This window comes from Kogia breviceps, chromosome 2 (genome assembly GCF_026419965.1).
Source record: "Kogia breviceps isolate mKogBre1 chromosome 2, mKogBre1 haplotype 1, whole genome shotgun sequence".
Lineage (NCBI taxonomy): Eukaryota > Metazoa > Chordata > Mammalia > Artiodactyla > Physeteridae > Kogia > Kogia breviceps.
The window spans coordinates 115,598,511-115,620,000 of NC_081311.1; the positions used below are offsets into that span (position 1 = coordinate 115,598,511).

The 21,490-nt window shown below is 38.8% G+C and overlaps 1 protein-coding gene across 17 annotated transcripts in view; it reads right to left on the minus strand.

The window, feature by feature from the left end:
- Positions 1–21,490, minus strand: part of GTDC1 (glycosyltransferase like domain containing 1) — a 425,639-nt gene that overhangs the window by 195,021 nt on the left and 209,128 nt on the right. Inside the window, exon 1 of one of the 17 annotated variants that reach the window (XM_067025964.1) lies at positions 12,370–12,429. The exons of the other annotated variants lie outside the window; for them this stretch is intronic. The gene's annotated coding sequence lies outside the window, so the exon portion shown is untranslated. Of the gene's footprint in view, positions 1–12,369; positions 12,430–21,490 lie in introns of those variants that run through there. 17 annotated transcript variants of the gene reach the window in all.

Sequence of the window (21,490 nt, forward strand, 5' to 3'; positions counted from 1 at the left end):
ATTATTCAACATGGTTTTGGAAGTTTTAGCCACAGCAATCAGAGAAGAAAAAGAAATAAAAGGAATCCCAATTGGAAAAGAAAAAGTAAAGCTGTCACTGTTTGCAGATGACATGATACTATACATAGAGAGTCCTAAAGATGCTACCAGAAAAATACTAGAGCTAATCAATGAATTTGGTAAAGTAGCAGGATACAAAATTAATGCACAGAAATCTCTGGCATTCCTATACACTAATGATGAAAACTCTGAAAGAGAAATTAAGGAAACACTCCCATTTACCACTGCAACAAAAAGAATAAAACACCTAAGAATAAACCTACCCAAGGAGACAAAAGACCTGTATGCAGAAAAGTATAAGACACTGATGAAAGAAATTAAAGATGATACAAACAGATGGAGAGATATACCATGTTCCGGGATTGGAGGAATCAACATTGTGAAAATGACTATACTACCCAAAGCAATCAACAGATTCAGGGCAATCCCTATCAAATTACCAATGGTATTTTTCACAGAATTAGAAGAAAAAATTTCACAATTTGTATGGAAACACAAAAGACTCTGAATAGCCAAAGCAATCTTGAGAAAGAAAAACGGTTCTGGAGGATTCAGGCTCCCTGACTCCCTGACTTCAGACTATACTACAAAGCTACAGTAATCAAGACAGTATGGTACTGGCACAAAAACAGAAATATAGATCAATGGAACAGGACAGAAAACCCAGAGATAAACCCACGCACATATGGTCACCTTATCTTTGATAAAGTAGGCAAGAATATACAATGGAGAAAAGACAGCCTCTTCAATACGTGGTGCTGGGAAAACTGGACAGCTACATGTAAAAGAATGAAATTAGAACGCTCCCTAACACCACATACAAAAATAAACTCAAAATGAATGAAAGACCTAAATGTAAGGCCAATACTATAAAACCCTTAGAGGAAAACATAGCAAGAACACTCTTTGACATAAATGACAGCAAGATCCTTTTTGACCCACCTCCTAGAGAAATGGAAATAAAAACAAAAATAAACAAATGAGACCTAATAAAACTTAAAAGCTTTTGCACAGCAAAGGAAACTATAAACAAGACCAAAAGACAACCCTCAGAATGGGAGAAAATACTTGCAAACAAAGCAAGTGACAAAGGATTAATCTCCAAAATATACAAGCAGCTCATGCAGCTCAATATCAAAAAAACCAAACAATCCAGTCCAAAAATGGGCTGAAGATCTAAACAGACATTTCTCAAAGAAGATATACAGATTGCCAACAAACACATGAAAGGATGCTCAACATCACTAATCATCAGACAAATGCAAATCAGAACTACAATGAGGTATCACCTCACATAGGTGAGAATGGCCATCATCAAAAAAATCTACAAACAATAAATGCTGGAGAGGGTGTGGAGAAAAGGGAACCCTCTTGCACTGCTGGTGGGAATGTATATTGATACAACCACTATGGAGAACAGTATGCAGGTTCCTTAAAAAACTAAAAATAGAATTACCCTATGACCCAGCAATCCCACTACTGGACATATACCCTGAGATAACCATAATTCAAAAAGAGTCATGTATCACAATGTCCACTGCAGCTCTATTTACAATAGCCAGTACATGGAAGCAACCTAATTGTCCATCAACAGATGAATGGATAAAGAAGATGTGGCACATATACAGAGTGGAATATTACTCACCCATAAAAAGAAATGAAATTGAGTTATTTGTAGTGAGGTGGATGGACCTAGAATCTGTTATACAGAGTGAAGTAAGTCAGAAAGAGAGAAACAAATATCATATGCTAACACATATATATGGAATCTAAAAAAAAAAATAGTTCTGATGAACCTAGGGGTAGGACAGGAATAAAGATGCAGATGTAGAGAATGGACTTGAGGACATGGGGGGGGGGAGGGTAAGCTGGGACAAAGTGAGAGAGTAGCGTTGACATATATACACTACCAAATGTAAAACAGATAGCTAGTAGGAACAGTGAGATCATCTCGGTGCTTTGTGACCACCTAGAGGGGTGGGATAGGGAGGGTGGGAGGGAGATGCAAGAGGGAGGGGATATGGGGATATATGTATACATATAGCTGATTCACTTTGTTATACAGCAGAAACTAACACAACATTGTATAGCTATTATACTCCAATAAAGATTAAAAAATAATAATAATAAAATAAAAAAATAAATAACAGCTCTTTAAAACATGGGAGTCATAACTAATGGATTGTAATATTTCTACCTTTAAATTCTGAATTTTTTATGAGTAAAATAATCCCAAATGAAAGCACTTGTACCAAGAACACTGAACCTTTCTTCTCCTATTAGCATATCAGTCTGCAATCATATCTAGATCAATAGTGAAGATATCCGCTTAAAAGAGAGCCATGCTTTCTTTTGTCAGAAGTTCATTACTTTTTATTAGGGTCATTGCTTGAAAACTTCAAAACACCATATGGACCTAATTGTGGTTTATTTTGGCAAAAAGGAAGACACTGTAGAACAATTGAGGCATTACATTCTACAATTCCATTACTTTCATCCCTCTCAGCTTTATAACTGTGTCATTAAAGGCAACTTGAGTGAGCTAAGAATTATACTGTCATGTGTACAGGCTAGTAGGTTAATAAGAAAACATACTCAAGTTTAAAGGTATCTAACAGCTGTTTTCATTATTTTGTGTAAATACACTTGAAGCATATCTATCTGATTAGTGGATAGAGTGCTCTTCTCTGTCACATGCCATGGGCACTGCTATGTGCAAGTAATCAAAGTGCTCAGAAAATGAGTTTACATTGTTCACTGCTGAAATACACAAATGTCAGAAAGTGACTGCGCATCAAAGCTTAGTCAAATCATCTGCTGCAAACAAACAGATTCCAATGCACATTTCAGCTTAAAACATTCTGCTGCAGCACGCTGAGTTGGACTTATTGCTGGCCAAAATGAAGTGGTGTACAGAAAACAATAAGTTTCTTTAGAGAGAAAGAAATGACTTCAAAATCTGATTTACTCATATGGATTCATACTGATCATCTTCTACATAATTTCCAATAGAGTCAACATCTAAAGTTGTATTATTTTTATCCTAGGAATATATATATATATATTATATATATATATATATATATAATATATATATATATTTTTTGGGGGGGGTGCTACGCGGGCCTCTCACTGTCGTGGCCTCTCCCGTTGCGTTGTACAGGCTCCGGACGCGCAGGCTCAGCGGCCACGGCTCACGGGCCCAGCCACTCCGCGGCATGTGGGATCTTCCCGGACCGGGGCACGAACCCTCGTCCCCTGCATCGGCAGGCGGATTCTCAACCACTGCGCCACCAGGGAAGCCCTAATTAACTTTTAAATGCTTTTAAATGTGAACGGATAAGGACATATGTCATATATTCTTATTTTAGGGCTTACATATGTTGTAAAATCCATACATAACTTAAGATTTCTCATGTAATGAATTTTAATTCCATGTTCAGAGGGTTTTCCTTCATTCTCTTTCATGCTACTGTGTTCCATCTAATAGTACATTTACTTTGAATTCCAATACCCATTTGCTTGCTACTGAAACATTTAAATAATATTTATCCTCAACTATCAGCTCCTGTCCTTCCACAGATTCTCTTCACTTGACCTCTTGTTTTCTTCAACCAGAGAAACACTTGACTCCCATTCCACTATGGAGTTGACAGGCTCAACAACTATGCTGCCTGCCCACTCAGTGGGCTTTCTCACTTCATCACCATCTCTCTGGTTAACTGTCTCTGTGGTTTCTTGTCCCCTGTGTCTGCCTAATTTTGATGTTCCAACTTAGACATTTGTTTTCAAATCTATTCAAAACTCTTCCTGTCTTTCTTCTTCTTTCTGGGGGTGGGTGGGTACAATCCTGATGTCATCTCCATGAACAACTCCTGCAATAATATGGGTGTTGAATATTCTCAATATGGTGATGAGTGGAACCTCTTTCTTCTTCCAAAGCCTGGTGCTAAAAATGCCCCATTCCCATTCAAGTCCTCTGTCAAGAACCCCTGATTTTGACATATCTGGCTTCCTCAGAAATGCTTTTAAACCACTTTATGCTTGCCCCTCCAGTCACGGAAACACTTGTTTCAAATTTGTCTGTCTGCCTCTTCCAAGTTTCTCATCTTTTCCTTCAATTTCATCCACTTGGTCTTTGGGGATGTTTACATTGAAGCTAGTATTTCAAGACTCATCTAGTTTTCCCTCAAGCATCTCTAAGTCTCTGTGCTGTTTGAAGGCTTGCCTTGTCATCTGTATACTCTGTCTGTCTGCACCTCAGTTTCCTCCTGCCCCTCTGATGAGAGGCTGGAGCACTCATGAGAGTGAGGCTCTGGTAGCACTAACACAAGCCAGACCTGGCTGCAGAGGTGTTATGTAAGCTTCTCCACGCTGAATTGACAATGAGTTTCTTCACTGACCTTCAAGTTCCAAGTTTATTCTGAGGTGTTCCATAAGTGAGGCTCACAACCAAAATGTCAAGATTTTCAGTTAAGGGTACAAGCTTGGTTTTCAAAAGGTTAGACAGCAATCATATATCCCACACCCAATATTTTCACGTCACCTTTCAAAGTGGTAAACCTCATTTGTTGATGTGTTGACACAGCTCAACAAGGCAAATAAAGTACATCTAGGGACAATGATTCTCTCCAAATTTAATGTAACCATATTTTGGCCCACTGTTCTAAAAGGTTCTTTTAAAATAGAGTCAAAATGTAACACGGACTTTCTTGCTTATGAATTTATTCCATAAGGTAAATAGCACTTAAGCTAAACAAGACAGCTAGATGGTAAGCACAAATCACAACCCATTTCTCTCAGAAAGAAAGATGCAAGCTGAATGGTAACCCAAGCTTAGTGGTAGTTCTGCAGCTGTCACACAGATTTCTCTTCCCAAATCTTCAAGTATTGTCTGCCCACTAATATTTATTGGAAATCAACAGTAAAGAAAGATGCTGGTCCTGTAGGGTGTTAAAAAGCATTAAAGAGTTTCCATGTTTAAGAACCTTATAATCAAATGAGTGAAAATACATAAATCAATTGAAAATAGACATGCATATACATGACATATGCCTACAAAATTATGACTCTATATGTAATTTAAAAGCTTCCTTTATAAGTCTGTCTGGGTAAGCAATGGAGGTATGGAATAAATTAAAGGCAGTATCTTACCACAATGTATTGTTTAAAACAAGTGATCTAGTTGTCTAATGCCAGTGACATTAATCAGAAAGGACTACTGAAGAATGATAATGCTAAGCACTGTTTTTTAGAGGCTACGGTAGTAAATAGGAGGTAAGAAGAAAGAATTCGACGCTAGACCCAGACAGAAAGACATTAGGAAAACAACAGAGAAATAGATGCAACGGCTTACAATCAAGAGGGAAAGAGTCACATACTCTCTGTCTGGAGTAACACCAGATCTAAGGTATGAGGGACAGGCAAGTATTAGCGAGGAAACGTTGGTTCACTACTTTTCACTACTGATAATGCACTGGACACCTGAATAAACTTGGCAGGCTCCATTTCAGGGCTTACATATATGTCTCTCCTTTTTTCCACATTATATGCTTCATTAAATCTTCCATATATCCTGTACCTTGATCTTCCCCAACCCTTTTCCACATCAAAACTCAGCAAAATGATCTAGCTTCTTATTTCCAGGTGGAATTTTCTCTCTGGTTGGGTCATTTTGCTATGATCACATCCTTTAAGCTGCATCTTATGATTCTTCAATAAAAATACAGACTCAATTCCCTTCAGGGAAAGTGGTACCAGAAACATTTCTGCTTCACAGGATCCATCACCTTCCTGGGAAGAATGTTCTGCTCTCTTAAGAGCTTTGTAAACCAGAACGTGGTACATAAATGGAAGGCATGACTTTAGCTGCTGTTATTAATCACCGTACCTTTCAGATTTGCTTATATCTAAAATAGCCTGCATCGTGCTTCATACTGTAAGCATGTAGAGAGCAAGCGGTATGCTAGTTTAACATATTTTATGCAGCACCTGGCATACCACATGCAAAAAGGCTTGTTGCTGACAATGCTAATGCTCACTGAAATTAAAGTCTATCTTCTCATGATCACATAATAACTGGCAATGACCTTGAAATGGCAGTGTATTAAGCCCGATAAAACATAGCTAGTTCTTTTGGCCCAAGTTCTACTCTCAGTGAAACCAGAGAGCAGCCTCTGAGGGCTCCCCTCAGAATACACGTATTGCAAAGCATTTAACCTTTCCATCGTTCTCAACAAGATTCACAGTTACACTAGCTGGCTTATTCAAATGACTCCCAGAGTTTTCCTGATTGTGCATGTCACTCAAATGAGGAAGACTAAATAGAGCCCTGTTCACAGGAAGATTCTAAGTAACACTAGACAAAGCATAGAAAAATGATTGCTTCTTGATTCTTAGAGGCCACACATCACAAAATCACTTTGTCTTTTATTAGACTAATAACCAAATAGAATTGGGGCCGCAATAACCATTGGGAACCAAACTCTCTTCCTTATATAGGATGTTCTTGAAATTCTTCCTCCTCTAAAATGCCCATTTTAGAGATGAGATAATATTCTATGCTACCAGTATATTCTGAACTTATACTTGAAAACATTACCCGTTATTAATCTTACTGATTTCTGTATGCATGCTGTGTTAACTTAATCATATAGGTACGTGATCACAGAATTAATTAGATGTGAACTTAGAAACTGAACTCATGCAACATCCCACCCATTTGGGAATCCCTTGGAAAGACTTGGCTGCAATATTCCACCTACTGGTTGTTGAATTCATTTTCATTTAGACTCCTTTCTATGAAAGAGTACAGAGAATATTTGCAACAGGGGAGCTCTAGACAATTTCCCAAGGTTTTACAGAGGAGCTGTCAAATCAGGTGAAATGTGACATCTCCTCTCCCTCTAAATACCAGGAGCTCCTTGTCCATTAGGCATCTCTGACACAAGAATCTCTACAATCTCATCAGTAATATCAAACTTATTTCTTCAAAACATATCTCACACACACACACACACAGACACACACAGACACACACACACCCTACTTCATTGTTGAAGGAATCTAATTATTAGAAAGAAGATGTCTTTCTAGAATTGCTATCTTTGCCCTATGCTTCTCATGTTATAATTCTCTGCTTAGGAACAACACAATACAAATGTACCTGCATTTGCATGTAACAATCTTTCAAACTCCAAGATTCAGTGATTTCATAGTGTGAATACAGGTATTTTGCCTCCCCACAGAATTCTTTCTTCAGGTTAAGAATTTCAAGACACCTTAAGTTTTCTAGAGGTGTTCTATATATATAATCATTTTTTGAATGTAAGAGTTAACACGTTTTCAAATATCATTTTGTACATTCAGTGCACTATTTTGGTAAATCAAGATAATGTATTTCATCCTTATAACTCATTATTCTTTTAATTATTTCTTGTTCTCTGTCATCCAAAATTCTAGGACACTTGGTTTGGGTTTTTGTTTGTGGCATCCCACCAGAGTAGAGAAGAGAAGGAACATTTCTTGAGCACCTACCGCATATGAAATACCCTGATTGGCAACTGACCCTTAGTGTTTTCTAGAATTTAATCCTCACAAAATCCTAGCTGATTACCTAGTTTGTCGATGAGGAAATAGAGACTTAAACAGCTGAAGTGACTTGCTCATGAATCTAGTAAATGACAGAACTTGGACTTTTAGATAAAGTTTGTCTGAACCCACATCTGTGCTTTTTCTGTAATGACCCGGGATCTCCCTTTAAGGCTACCGGAATTCATGAGCACATACCTGTTCAAGGAGGATGGTTAGCAAATTACGAATAGACCTACCCATCTTAGTTGTAAGGCTATCATGAGAGGGTGTGTGAAATGCCCTGCTGATTTCATTTAATGCTTTCTGTATGTTAAATATAGAGAGTACATATGCATGTGTATATACTGAGGCCAAAGGTATACCAGGTATTGTACATTAGAGAACAAGTTTTATTTAATCCTTATAATGCTACGATTTTTGGCATTTTACAGCTAAGCACATTGAAGTTCACCAAGTTCAGTGACTGTTCTAAGGTCAAACAGCTGGTAAGGGATACAGCCACCCTATTCACTAACCTAGCAGCTCTATTAGAAGGGACAGTGACCTGAAGTCCATCTCTATGCCTGCATCTTTATTCCTGTTGAGGACACGGGGAGTGAGAAGGGTAAGCTGGGACAAAGTAAGAGAGTGGCATGGACATATATACACTACCAAATGTGAAATAGATAGCTAGTGGGAAGCAGCCGCATAGCACAGGGAGATCCGCTCGGTGCTTTGTGACCACCTAGAGGGGTGGGATAGGGAGGGTGGGAGGGAGACGCAAAAGGGAGGAGATATGGGGATATATGTATATGTATAGTTGATTCACTTTCTTATAAAGCAGAAACTAACACACCATTGTAAAGCAATTATACTCCGATAAAGATGTTAAAAAAACAACAACAAGGGACAGTGAGATTGGTATGACACACGCGCTGTTCAACATGCTAGCTTCCAATGAGCAACACATTAATTTTAAAGGCTGCACAAATTATTGATACTTGCTTAAGAATACACTCTGAAATGTGGTCAGTTATTTTTCCCTTCCCTTGTCACTGTCATCTGCACACTTACAAGAAAAGAGCTATATTCATCTTACACTCTCCAGCAACCAGTATATTGCTGATAGTATTTCTTTTGAAAAAGAAAATTAAGCTGTGGAATCCTTTCAAAAATAAAATCCACCACGAATACAGATATATAGAACAGATAAAAGCATAGCTTATCTGGTTAAAGAGGTGAGGGGACCATGAGGGGAGCAGAGACTTATTTTTTCTCCCCACACACATTCCTCCCTCTCACCGATTCTCGCTACTCCTCCACCCAAACCATCCCAACAAATCTTCACTATCATCTGGGAAAATTCTTACCGCCCTGATGGTTCCTGGGAACAAAATGTGAAAATGACTACAGGGGAATATTCTGGATAATGATGATTATGTGACGATGACGATGATAAAGATGAGGATGGTAATGATGACAGCAGCTAATATTTACTGATTACTTACCGTGAGAGTGATGCAGACACTCCTTACTAACACTTTTCTGATAGGTCTACCATCGGTCACAGCAGGGTAACACAAACTAGTTTACTAGGTAACAAGCTGCAAATTTGTTAGTAGCTGGAGGCCTCTGGAATACAGTACAATGTAAGTACTGGCAGCAGAGGGCCCGCTGGAGCTGAAGAGAGAGCACCACAATGTGAGCCTGAGTCAAAGGGCAGCAAGCACCCATTCATCCACTCACACATGCATACAACGAAGAATTCCTGAGTGTCTAGGTGCCTAGGTATTAGGGTACCGCTCCACACAGACATTTGAGTGACAGCAAGAGGCTAAAGTCCATCACAGACAAACTCTACTTGTTTAACAATTTTTTGGAATTCTGGCCAATACTACTTCAATGCAAACAAGTTAGTGAAGGCTACAGCAAATTTTCTAAGTTCCTTCTTAGTTGTAAGGACATCATTATCAGTGAAGGATATTTATAGCTACCAAGGGTGAAAAAAAAATAAAAACCTGAGAAGCTGACACTCAATTAGTAGAAAGAATTTAGAAATGGATAATCTGAAGGAAAATAAAAATGTATCTTTATGTCACTGTCCAAAAATTACACTAATGCTCAATTGTTTCCTTAAAACTACAGAATGGGACTGTCCAATATCCATGAACTTGTTCTCCTCCATTAATTTTCCTACTAAGGAAGAGTCATTTTTCTCCACGTAACAGAAAAGAAAAATCAGACAAAGAGAAGCATTTATATTTGTGCAGACATATAATGAGATGTTACATTATGAGACATCACGTGGCACTTAAACTTTTTTTACTCTATTTTCACCCAAAACAATCCTGTGAGCAGCAGGACTGATCCTATCATTCCTATCTTCCTAAGACAAGCTGGGGACACTTGCCTGTCCTCTCCCTCTGGCACTTGATCTTAAGCTTCTGATTCTCACATCGGGGCCTTTCCAATGCACTCACATTCTTAAGAAGAGAAACAACTGCCTGGACTCCTAGGGGAACTATTTCTGACATTAAGAAAATTCCCTAAATTTCCTACTTGTCTTTTGGCTCTAAAAGTATAGGGAAAGTGCTAAAAAGCAAAAGAAAATCAGCCAAGGGCAGTTTTTCCACCCTGCTCTGCTGGTATGCCAAACTGATTCTGGGTATCAATTTGAGCCCTCTCTGACCTGCTCACCTCAGTCTTGGTACTAAGAGCCTGTCAGACCCGAAACAACAGACAGCCCGGATGACTAGCATCTAGGGAGTGAGTGAGGGTCTGAAAGGAAGTTCTGACTCCCACATCTAGAGCATGGCCCCCGATAAGGCCTGGCTACAACCATCCCATCATCTCTGTCCCTCTGATTTCACCAGGCTTGTGCCTCTGGGGCCAGTCCATGCAACAGGCCTTTTCCATGGATCTCGGGCCTCAACCAGTTTCTAGATAGGACTGTAGCAGTAATCAGTCCCTAAAACATAGGTCAGGTGGTGGTAGCATTTATGTCCACATCTGATTCTTTTGAGCCCCCTTTTCCAGGACTGACTCTGCCTCTGACATGGCTTATGTGGACTTGGCTGGACCTACCAGTTCTGAACACTGACACTTGGCAGTCTTGCAACTGTACATGACTAGCCTCATACAGAGTCTCAGACCAGATGTGAGTTCCCTGTGACACTGGAACTTGGTGATTCAGACTGCTGAACATTCTCTGGGCAGGCCAGAATTTACTGTCCTCAGCTTTCATGCACACACACACACGCGCGCGCGCACACACACACACACACACACACACACACACACACACACACACACACACAGAGTCTTCTCTCTCTCTCTCTTTCCACTGAGACTTCCCCGCATGTCACACAGCTGGACCTTTACTATTATAATCCAGGACAGAGGGATAGCTCCTATCTAGCTCCCATTAACTCTACTCAAAATTCAAAAGAAACAATTCAGATGCTCACAATGTTTTCAAACAATGAAATATTTTCAGAGTGGTAAGTATCAATAAGCAAAATAGTCATGAGGCATATTTTCCAAGTTATCCAAATGTTCATCAGTGAAGAAGAAAATAATTTACTCTGGTTGTAAATAAACTTTCAATCTTAATCAAAAGCTTACTATTGGGCTTCCCTGGTGGCGCAGTGGTTGAGAATCCGCCTGCCAATGCAGGGGACACGGGTTCGTGCCCTGGTTCGGGAGGATCCCACATGCCGCGGAGCGGCTGGGCCTGTGAGCCATGGCCGCTGAGCCTGCGTGTCCGGAGCCTGTGCTCCGCAATGGGAGAGGCCACAACAGTGAGAGGCCCGCATACCACCAAAAAAAAAAAAAAAAAAAAAAGCTTACTATTTGTCAATTATGTTCAAATAAGAAATAACCAAATTGATTCCTTATCCCAAGCAAGTATCACATTGGTACAGTCTTATACCAGATTGAAATTCCTAGGATTGCTGCACAAGGTTTTCCAGTTCAGAATAATTGAGCAATTCAACAGATGAAGCCAATATCAATAACCTTTACTATATTATGAGACACAAGTACCAAAATATCCTACTGTAGAATCTATTTGGGGGAAATGATACAGATATACTTTTCCGTATTCCCCCTGGTAAGTACAACTAAAAACACTGGACATGACATGTAAAACAAACATAGAAAGACTCTGGAAGGTGGAAAGAAGGCAGACTGGCTAGAGAACTTGGAACCTAAGGAATGACACAGGGGTGAGTTCCCTTTGTGTTTTTTTTGTTTTCTTGTTTTTGTTTTTTGACTGATATATCCCAGATTAGATACTTGATAATCCAATGGCCTGGAAACATCAATGGGCATAGACAGACAACAGCCCCAAGAAAAGCCTATTCTCTCTATCCAAAGGAGAAGAAAAGGGGAGCCTAGTAAGACAGATTTTTAGACAATAACCATACTATTCCAGACAAACACCACAGTAAAAACTGAGACTCCAGCCTTGCCAGCAAAGACCAAGTGGAAAACCTAGATTTTCACCTTGGCTAGGCTATAGCAACCTGCTCCCCACACCCAACCTCCAGCAGTGTCAGAGAAGGCAAAGACCGGGAACCAGGACTTTGATATCAACTAGCTGGGGTGGTGTCAGAGGGGAGGTAGTGGAGAGTTGTGACTCTCACCACAGCTCAGTGGTAAAAAGCCCCCAAGGAGCCCTCCCCATCAACCCTGGTCAATGAAGGCTGAGTAGAAAACCTGAACTTCCACCCCTACCTCACAGTAATGAGGCAGCATCTCCATCACCCACCAGAGTAGTGTCAGAGGAGCCTGCAAAAACACAAGATTTAAATAAGGTTCAGAATCTAATAATACAAGACCCAAAGCATCCACGTTTCAACTGAAAACTACTCATCATATCAAGAACCAGGATATCTCAAGCTGAATGAGTAAAGACAATTAAGATGCCCGCTGAGATGAGAGAGATTTAAAGCAGCCAAGATAAAAATGATCCAGCCAACAGTTATAAACACATTTGAAACAAGTGAAACAAGGTTTTGGAAAAAGAAGAAGAAAGAAAGAAAGAAAAAGCAAAGAAATAGAAGACATAAATAGAAATTTTAGAACTGACAACAGAATATACTGAAAGAATGAGCTCAACTGCAGAATGTAGGGGAAACAGAGGAAAGAATCAGTGAACCTGAAGAGGAAACAATAACATTTAGCCAACCTGAATAACAGAGAGAAAATAGTGGGGGGAAAAACTGAACAGAGCTTCAGCAATGTGTGGGACTAAAACAAAAGTTCTAACATTTGTGTCATCGGAGTCCCAGAAGAAGAAAATAGGGTAAGGCTGAAAAAATGATTCAAAGAAATAAGGGCTGAAAATTTCCCAAATTTGACAAAAAACATAAACCTACAGATTCAAGCTGCGCAAATCCTAAAAAATCCATGCCAAGACACATCATAGTAAAACTTTTGAAAACTAAAGACAAAGAAAACAAATTTTAAAGCAGCTAGAGAGAAATGTTGCATTAATTATAGGGGGGAAAGCTATTTTAATAACACAAGACTTCTCATTAAAATGTTTGTCTTTTTCATGATGCTAATAAATTCTAAATCACCTCTTCCTGTACTTCATTCAAAATGTCATCTACCTACTTTATCCTGTATAAAAATCTAAGTAGACAGAATACTACACATTGCTAATAATGTACCAATCTCACCAATGTTTTAAATCAAGACTCATCCACCTAGCACAGCCTTTTCGAAGATGCGGGCTCCTAAAGTGTTAATGCTCTTCTCTCTTTGGGAGTGGTTTCAGGCTTGGTGCCCTTTGTGGCTTCTCATATCCCAGACATGGAAAATATGAGCCACAATACAGAGAAAGGTAAGAAGCCCAGAAGAGCCCCTTAGTGATAAATGAGTTTGCATCATCTGTCATTAGAACTTCCTGCCAACTGGGTCATTCCCTATTAAATTACCACTTGTCAATGTTTAAAATACTGATTGATAAATGTGCCCAAACTGATAACACAACAGCTTTTATTTTCTAATAATCCTAGTTACCACAGCCTGCTTATCAAGGAGCAGATACTATATATTTTTTCAAAGTACTTTACCGAAAGACAATTTAGTCTAATACAATGTTAACAGGTAAAAATGCCTGGCCCCCTATGTGTTACACACTGGTTCCGCTTGCCAAAATAAACTGACTGGCGATTTAGTGATATGAGGACCTCCAAGTTTCACATTTCATCAAATGCTAGTAATCTGTTTTATCAATATAAACTGCATTTTAATGAAAAAATTCTTTTCTTCAGTACACTTCACTTTCAATGCCCTTGAGTATAATAATTCGTTCATGCTGTAGAACGAGAATGTTTTACAAGACCTTAACTCTCAAGAGAAATTTCTCTGTAAATACAAAATGCGAGTTTTATGGGAATGCATTGTATGCACATGAATAGCACCCAACACTACAAAACACAAAAACAAAAAACCTGGTTGCACTTAGATTCCAGCTTAAATACCCTTCTAAGACACTGCATAACCAACATGCTACTAGAACAAAGCTTAATTGAGCAGCTAGGTGATAGGTAAATGAAATGGGATTCATATCCCTGAGGTATCTGAATGAAAATACGTCAGAACATACTGCAGACATGTGTTAAGGCAGAACCAGTCATCAGGACTTAAAGCAGTTTTAACAATCTGAAAATTCTATCATGCTTGCTTCCTTCTTAGTGATTCAAAGTGAAAATGCTTTGGCTAAACTTAAGCAAGGCTTAAAATAGTACAAAGTTGCACACAAATTTATACGGCAGTTGGCCAATTTCTAATGTCTATAAAACCAGTCAGGATCCCTCTTTCCCACCAGGGTTACTTCCCCAAAAGTTACCATTAGTGTCATTTTGTTTCTCCATCTTTCACACTTCCTACTAAACACAGGCCAAGGCCAGTTTGTCAACTGGAAGAGTGAGATAATACACCAGGCCCTCACTCTCTGGTTTCATACATCTCACTATGTTCTGATCACCTATCACTCTTCTGCTTTTTTTTTTTCCTTACCACTTTTTTGGTCCACTCCATTCAAAATGCCCAGTGGCAATGTCACTGGGAAGAAATGATGAAAACAACAGAAACACAGTACCGATAATTTCTCACCTGTGCCATTCCTTTTTGTGGCATTTTGTATCTTTTCTTCTCTATCATCTAAGGGTCATAACTGAGAGGCTACGATTTCTTTCTCTGGGATTTGTGTGGTGCTAGATTGCATGGTCAGAGTTGAGCAGAAGTTTGACAATAAATACAAGCCAATGGTATTCAGAGAGGCATTTCACCGGAGATGGCAGGGCAAACTGCTCCAGGACAGGGCCACAGAAGCCAGGACCTGTGGTAACTCACAGGCAAGGAAATACAAAGTGTTAACCTGCAAATCTGTTATTTATAGGTGTTACCACCAAGCAGTGGAGAGTAGAAATCTCCAAGAGAAATGGTCCAGGACAGTGTGTAATAAGGTGTTATGAGTAGCAAGTCAAATGAGTAAGACCTACCCATGTAAAACACAGCTTCCTTTACATAAATGTGTATCACATAATGTCCCACAGTGTCACCAGTTTCTGCCAGGTGTTTTGTCTTCCAGTAAATGTTTTAAAAATAGTAAATTCTGTATTTACATATGTATGTATTAGTCAACCTTAACCTAGCAAGTGAAGCAAACTCTGAGTTTCCAGAGTATAGTTTCCACATGAAATTTTACATCTGTTTATGTGTATGTGTGTGTGTTACATATGTGTGTATATAACTAGTGACAATCTAGAAAACATGAAGAAACAAACCAGGAAGAAAACCAATTTTTGATCACCCTAACCCCACCATTCAAATAAAGCGGTAATGTTTTGTTGTATACCCTTCTAAACATATTTCTCCATTTGTATATAGATCTGTAACCTGTACCCATGTTAAAATGTGGAGTATGTACATGGTGTAAGAGACTACATACACAGAACTTCCATACGCAATGACTTCAAGAACCAGTGGATTTTCATGGCTTATCTCTAAGAAAGGGGTTCAAGAGAGCTAAAACTGAATTTTTTCTATTGTTCCACCCACCTCTGCAAAAAGAAACAAATAAAAAAAAGAGGGTATAGAGAAATACAAACATATAATTAGCCTCTCAGGTAACCTGGCTCTGATTTTTTTGTATCATCATAATACCATACTTCTTGTTCACTGCGTCAGGATTTATAAAGCCCTTTCATATAAATTGTAATCCCATGACACTAGTAGGGAAAAATTATTGCTCCCATTTTGCAGGTGAAAAAATTAAGCCCAAGGTCCTGTAGCTGAGAGCAGCAGGTTAGAACAAGAGTCTAGCTCTTGTGAGAAATGCAGGGCTGCTTTCAAAGTCCATTCTCAAATGTCCATGCTCTTGAAGGTTGTTTTCTGTGTTCATCTGGGGACTATCAGCACACCCTAGAAGAGTTTTCAGTCTCCCGTGAAGCAGTAAGTGGATATGAAAAAAGTGAAGCCTGGTAAACACCAGCCTCTCTGGGCTTAAAATTAGTTCTCACAGAGAGCCCCTTCCACTCCACCTGGCACTCAAGAATAAAAGCCCATTCCTTCTTTCCATCCCTTCAGTCAGTAATGCCTACCCATCCTGATTCCCTGGAACTGGGGACTGTTCTTCACCTACACTGTCCTCACGCTGGCAGTAGGCAGCATTTTCCACTGTCATTGAATCAGCCAGCCCCTGATCCACAGAGCCCGTATTTTCTCCTCTCTTCAACTCGTACCCTCCCAGGAACACCAAGTGAAATCATCAATGCCTTCTTTTCCCTCTTCCAGTGTCTGCATATTTCAACTCTAGCCATTCTACTTTTCTTCAGCTTGATCCCCATTTTCTTATTTCTTAATTTCCATATTCATCCCATGCATCTTTCCTAGGAAGATAGTTATGACTACGAAAATTTGCAGTCTTTGTAATTAACACGATACATAATTTTTAAGCACATAAGACTTCTAAACGTAATAAGTTAATCAATTAAACCATTAGAGAGTATAAAAAATCTTATTTGGCTAGTGTCTTGTTCCCATTATGATAAATAACTGACTGGGGTTTTTAAATAGGTCACTGTGAGGTTAGCTTCTATTTGACAAGTTGATAAGAGTGTGTTTTCTGTGTAAAAGTTAGTGAGTTTTAAAATGTCAATTTTCTATGCATATACATCAAATGCTAGTACATACATAATTTTAAAAATTTTTAAGTATTCAAGATTGATCTAAGACCTATACTGCACTAATATTTTAAAAACAACATTTGTCTCCTAACAATCTGGTATGTTATATGACTTGAAATGTGTTACTGTCCTTCAACATTCATATCAGCTGCAAGTGTTTTCAACTATTATTTTATTTTCTCATTTGTCTTCAAGTCTGCAGCATGCTGCAAAAATACCATGGCATCTGAAAACTGTTACAGTAAGCAACCACTATATCAATCAGTTCTCTTATGAGTTCCATTTTACAATTCAACTACAAACTGTTGAATGCAAAAATTTATCTATGTTCAAGAAAACTTAATATTTCTCTGGTTATTACCAAGATAAAGAACTGGAAATATTTTTAAAACACAGGACATGTCTTACAGCAGTGCTGGCTACATATGAACATTCACAGAAATACAAATATCAATTTTTTGAATTTGTCAAAACAATGATGTATAATGTTGCATTTGCATTAGCCATAAAAATGTGGGTCATGAAAACTCCTGGATAGCAAGACTTAACAATTTTGGATCCCCAGAACCTTCTTGTGACCCAGACACATAGTAGGTCCAAATAAATGTTTCACAGATTAATTCTTGAAATTATGTACTAGACAAGAATCTGAATGTTTAAATAAGGGCCAGTAAAGTCTGGGCAAAAGAAGTGGACAAACGATAATAACTATGTCTTCAGGAAGTGTCATTTGTAGGATTAATTCCAAGAATTCATTATTTACATAACTGGACAAAAATTTCATTATTTACATAACTGGATAAAAATTATGGTGAAAGGGTATTGAAAAGGCAGCAAGGAATTCAGAATTGCACTACTCATGTGCAGCTTCGTGCTGAACCCTGGGATAGGAGCCTCCTAAGCCCTAACTGTGAGGCATTATTGCCTTTCTGAAAAAGCAATTTCTACCATGGCTCAGGGAATTCCCTCAGATGAAGATGTCCTCTTGTTCCTTAAGGCAGAACTCTTGCCCATCCTCCAAGACACAGCTCCAATGTCACCCTCTCTGCAACCCCTGCCCTAACTCTGGTTCTCATTGGCCCTCACACAGACTGCACCCAATACAGGGGATAATGATGAGGAAAGCAATACAGCCAAGTGGGAAAACAGGAACATTCTCAAATCCTAGGGCTTGAGCTAGAGGCTGGCCTCACCACTGACTGCCTATGGGACCTTTGACAAGTTACAAATTTACGCTCTGGTTTCCCTCTCTGTCAACTAAAACAATAAGAGTGCTCGCTTTTAAGGAACAAGAGAAATCATGACTGTAAAACTAAAGACTAGCTAAACATACATGCTCTTGCTATTAATTCTCTCCTTCTGTTTCTTCTCCTTCACTAAACCCTGAGCCTCTACACTATAAGCACCCTATATCTGTTTCCTCATATTAAAAAAAAAAAAAGCAACAGTTAATAATCCCTTCTCTAGAGACTACAGAGTGTTATTTAAAATATAAAATTGGGGGCTTCCCTGGTGGCACAGTGGTTGAGAATCTGTCTGCCAATGCAGGGCACATGGGTTTGTGCCCCGGTCCAGGAAGATCCCACATGCCGTGGAGCAACTGGGCCCGTGTGCCATAACTACTGAGGCTGCGCTCTGGAGCCCGTGCTCCACAACAAGAGAAGCCACCGCAATGAGAAGCCCGCGCACCACAACAAAGAGTAGCGCCCGCTCACCGCAACTAGAGAAAGCCCGCGCACAGCAACAACCAAGGCAGCCAAAAACAAATAAATTAAAAACTATATATATATATATAATTAATTCACAAATTACAATGGCATTAGTTTTAAATATTAGACCAATGAAAAGTGACAAAGTGACTGCAATTATATGTCATTAGGATATTAGGTAGCAGATAGGTAAGGGTTGAAAAAGCATATGATAAATCTCCAAAGTTTTTATAAAAGAATGCAAAAGAAAAAAACTAAGATTCATGTTATATAGTAAAGATCTGTTGGGGATGCAATCTGAATTTCCTCTAGTACAGATGACCAAAAGCTGTGAAAAATCTTAGGAAAAGCTCAGTTTTGTTACGTTTCCAACTTCATTTGCATGTCACCTTTTCTACCTTCTTCTACCTTTTCTATCTCACTCCCTGAGCCTTCTACATTTAGCACTGTCATGCTACCCTCCAGGAAGGTACTTAAAGCCTAAGGTGCCTCACCCAAGTCTAGCTGTCCCAATATCTGTATCACCTCTCATCTAAAACTCCTCCACCTTCTGGGTTTCTGGGAAAAAAATACATGACTTTGGGGACATCTAAGCTGTAGTTTTAGATCTCAGTGTTAATTGCTTATCTACAAAATGGAAGGAAGTTTAGCTGAAAAATTTCTAATCTCCATCCTACTTTAAAAAAATATTCAAGGATGTCCACTCTCACCACTATTATTCAACATAGTTTTGGAAGTCCTAGCCATGGCAATCAGAGAAGAAAAAGATATAAAAGAATCCAAATCAGAAAAGAAGAATTAAAGCTGTCACTGTTTGCAGATGACATGATACTATACATCGAAAATCCTAAAGATGCCACCAGAAAACTAACACAGCTAATCAATGAATTTGGTAAAGTTGCAGGATGCAAAATTAATACACAGAAATCTCTTGCATTCCTATACACTAACAACGAAAGATCAGAAAGAGAAATGAAGGAAACAATCCCATTCACCATTGCAACAACAAAAAATAAAATACCTAGGAATAAACCTACCTAAGGAGGTAAAAGATCTGTAACTCAGAAAACTATAAGACACTGATGAAAGTAATCAAACATGACACAAACAGATGGAGAGCTTTACCATGCTCTTGGATTAGAAGAATCAATATTGTGAAACTGACTATACTGCGATATACAGATTCAATGCAATCCCTACCAAATTAACAATGACATTTTTCACAGAATTAGAACAAAAAATTTTACAATTTATTTGGAAATACAAAAGACTCCGAATAGTCAAAGCAATCTTGTGAAAGAAAAACAGAGCTGGAGGAAACAGGCTCCTTGACTTCAGACTGTACTACAAAGCTACAGTAATTAAGATAGTGTGGTACTGGCACAAAAACAGAAATATAGATCAATGGAACAGGATAGAAAGCCCAAAGATAAACTCAGGCACCTACGGTCACCTAATCTATGACAAAGGAGGCAAGGATATACAATGGAGAAATGACACTCTCTTCAATAAGTGGTGCTGGGAAAACTGGACAGCGACATGTAAAAGAATGAAATTAGAACACTCCCTAACACCTTACACAAAAATAAACCTAAATGTAAGACAGACACTAAAAAACTCTTTGAGGAAAACATAGGAAGAACACTCTGACATAAATCACAGGAAGATCCTTTTTGACTCACCTCCTAGAGTAATGAAAATAAAAACAAAAATAAACAAATGGGACCTAATTAAACTTAAAAGCTTTTGCACAGCAAAGAAAACCATAAGACGAAAAGACAACCCTCAGAATGGGAGAAAATATTTGCAAATGAAGCAACTGACAGGGGATTAATCTCCAAAGTACACAAACAGCTCATGCAGCTCAATATCCAAAAAACAAAAAACCCAATCAAAATATGGGTGGAAGATCTAAATAGACATTTCTCCAAAAAAGATATACAGATGGCCAAGAGGCATATGAAAAGCTGCTCAACATCACTAATTATTAGAGAAATGCAGATCAAAGCTACAATGAGGTATCACCTCACACTAGTCAGAATGGCCATCATCAAAAAATCTACAAACAATAAATGCTGGAGAGGGTGTGGAGAAAAGGGAACCCTCTTGCACTGTTGCTGGGAATGTAAATTGATACAGCCACTATGGAGGACAGTATGGAGGTTCCTTAAAAAACTAAAAATAGAACTACCATACAACCCAGCAATCCCACTACTGGGCATATACCCTGAGAAAACCATAATTCAAAAAGAGTCATGTACCACAATGTTCATTGCAGCTCTATTCACAATGGCCAGGACATGGAAGCAACCTAAGTGTCGACTGACAGAGGAATGGATAGGAAGATGTGGCATATATAGAGAGTGGGATATTACTCAGCCATAAAAAGAAACGAAAACTGAGTTATTTGTAGTGAGGTGGATGGACCTAGAGTCTGTCATACAGAGTGAAGTAAGTCAGAAAGAGAAAAACAAATACTGTATGCTAACACATATATATAGTATCTAAAAAAAAAAAATGGTTAGAAGAACCTAGGTGCAGGATGGGAATAAAGACACAGACCTACTAGAGAATGGACTTGAGGACACAGGGAGGCGGAAGGGTAAGATAGGACAAAGTGAGAGAATGGCATGGACATATATACACTACCAAATGTAAAATTGATAGCTAGTGGGAAGCAGCCTCATAGCACAAGGAGATCATCTCAGTGCTTTGTGACCACCTAGAGGTGTGGGATAGGGAGGGTGGGAGGGAGGGAGACACAAGAGGGAAGAGATATGGGGATATATGTATATGTCTAGCTGATTCACTTTGTTATACAGCAGAAACTAACACACCATTGTAAAGCAATTATACTCCAATAAACATGTTAAAAGAACAACCAAAAAAAACCCCTAAACATAGAACTACCATATGGCCCAGCAATCCCACCACTGGGCATATACT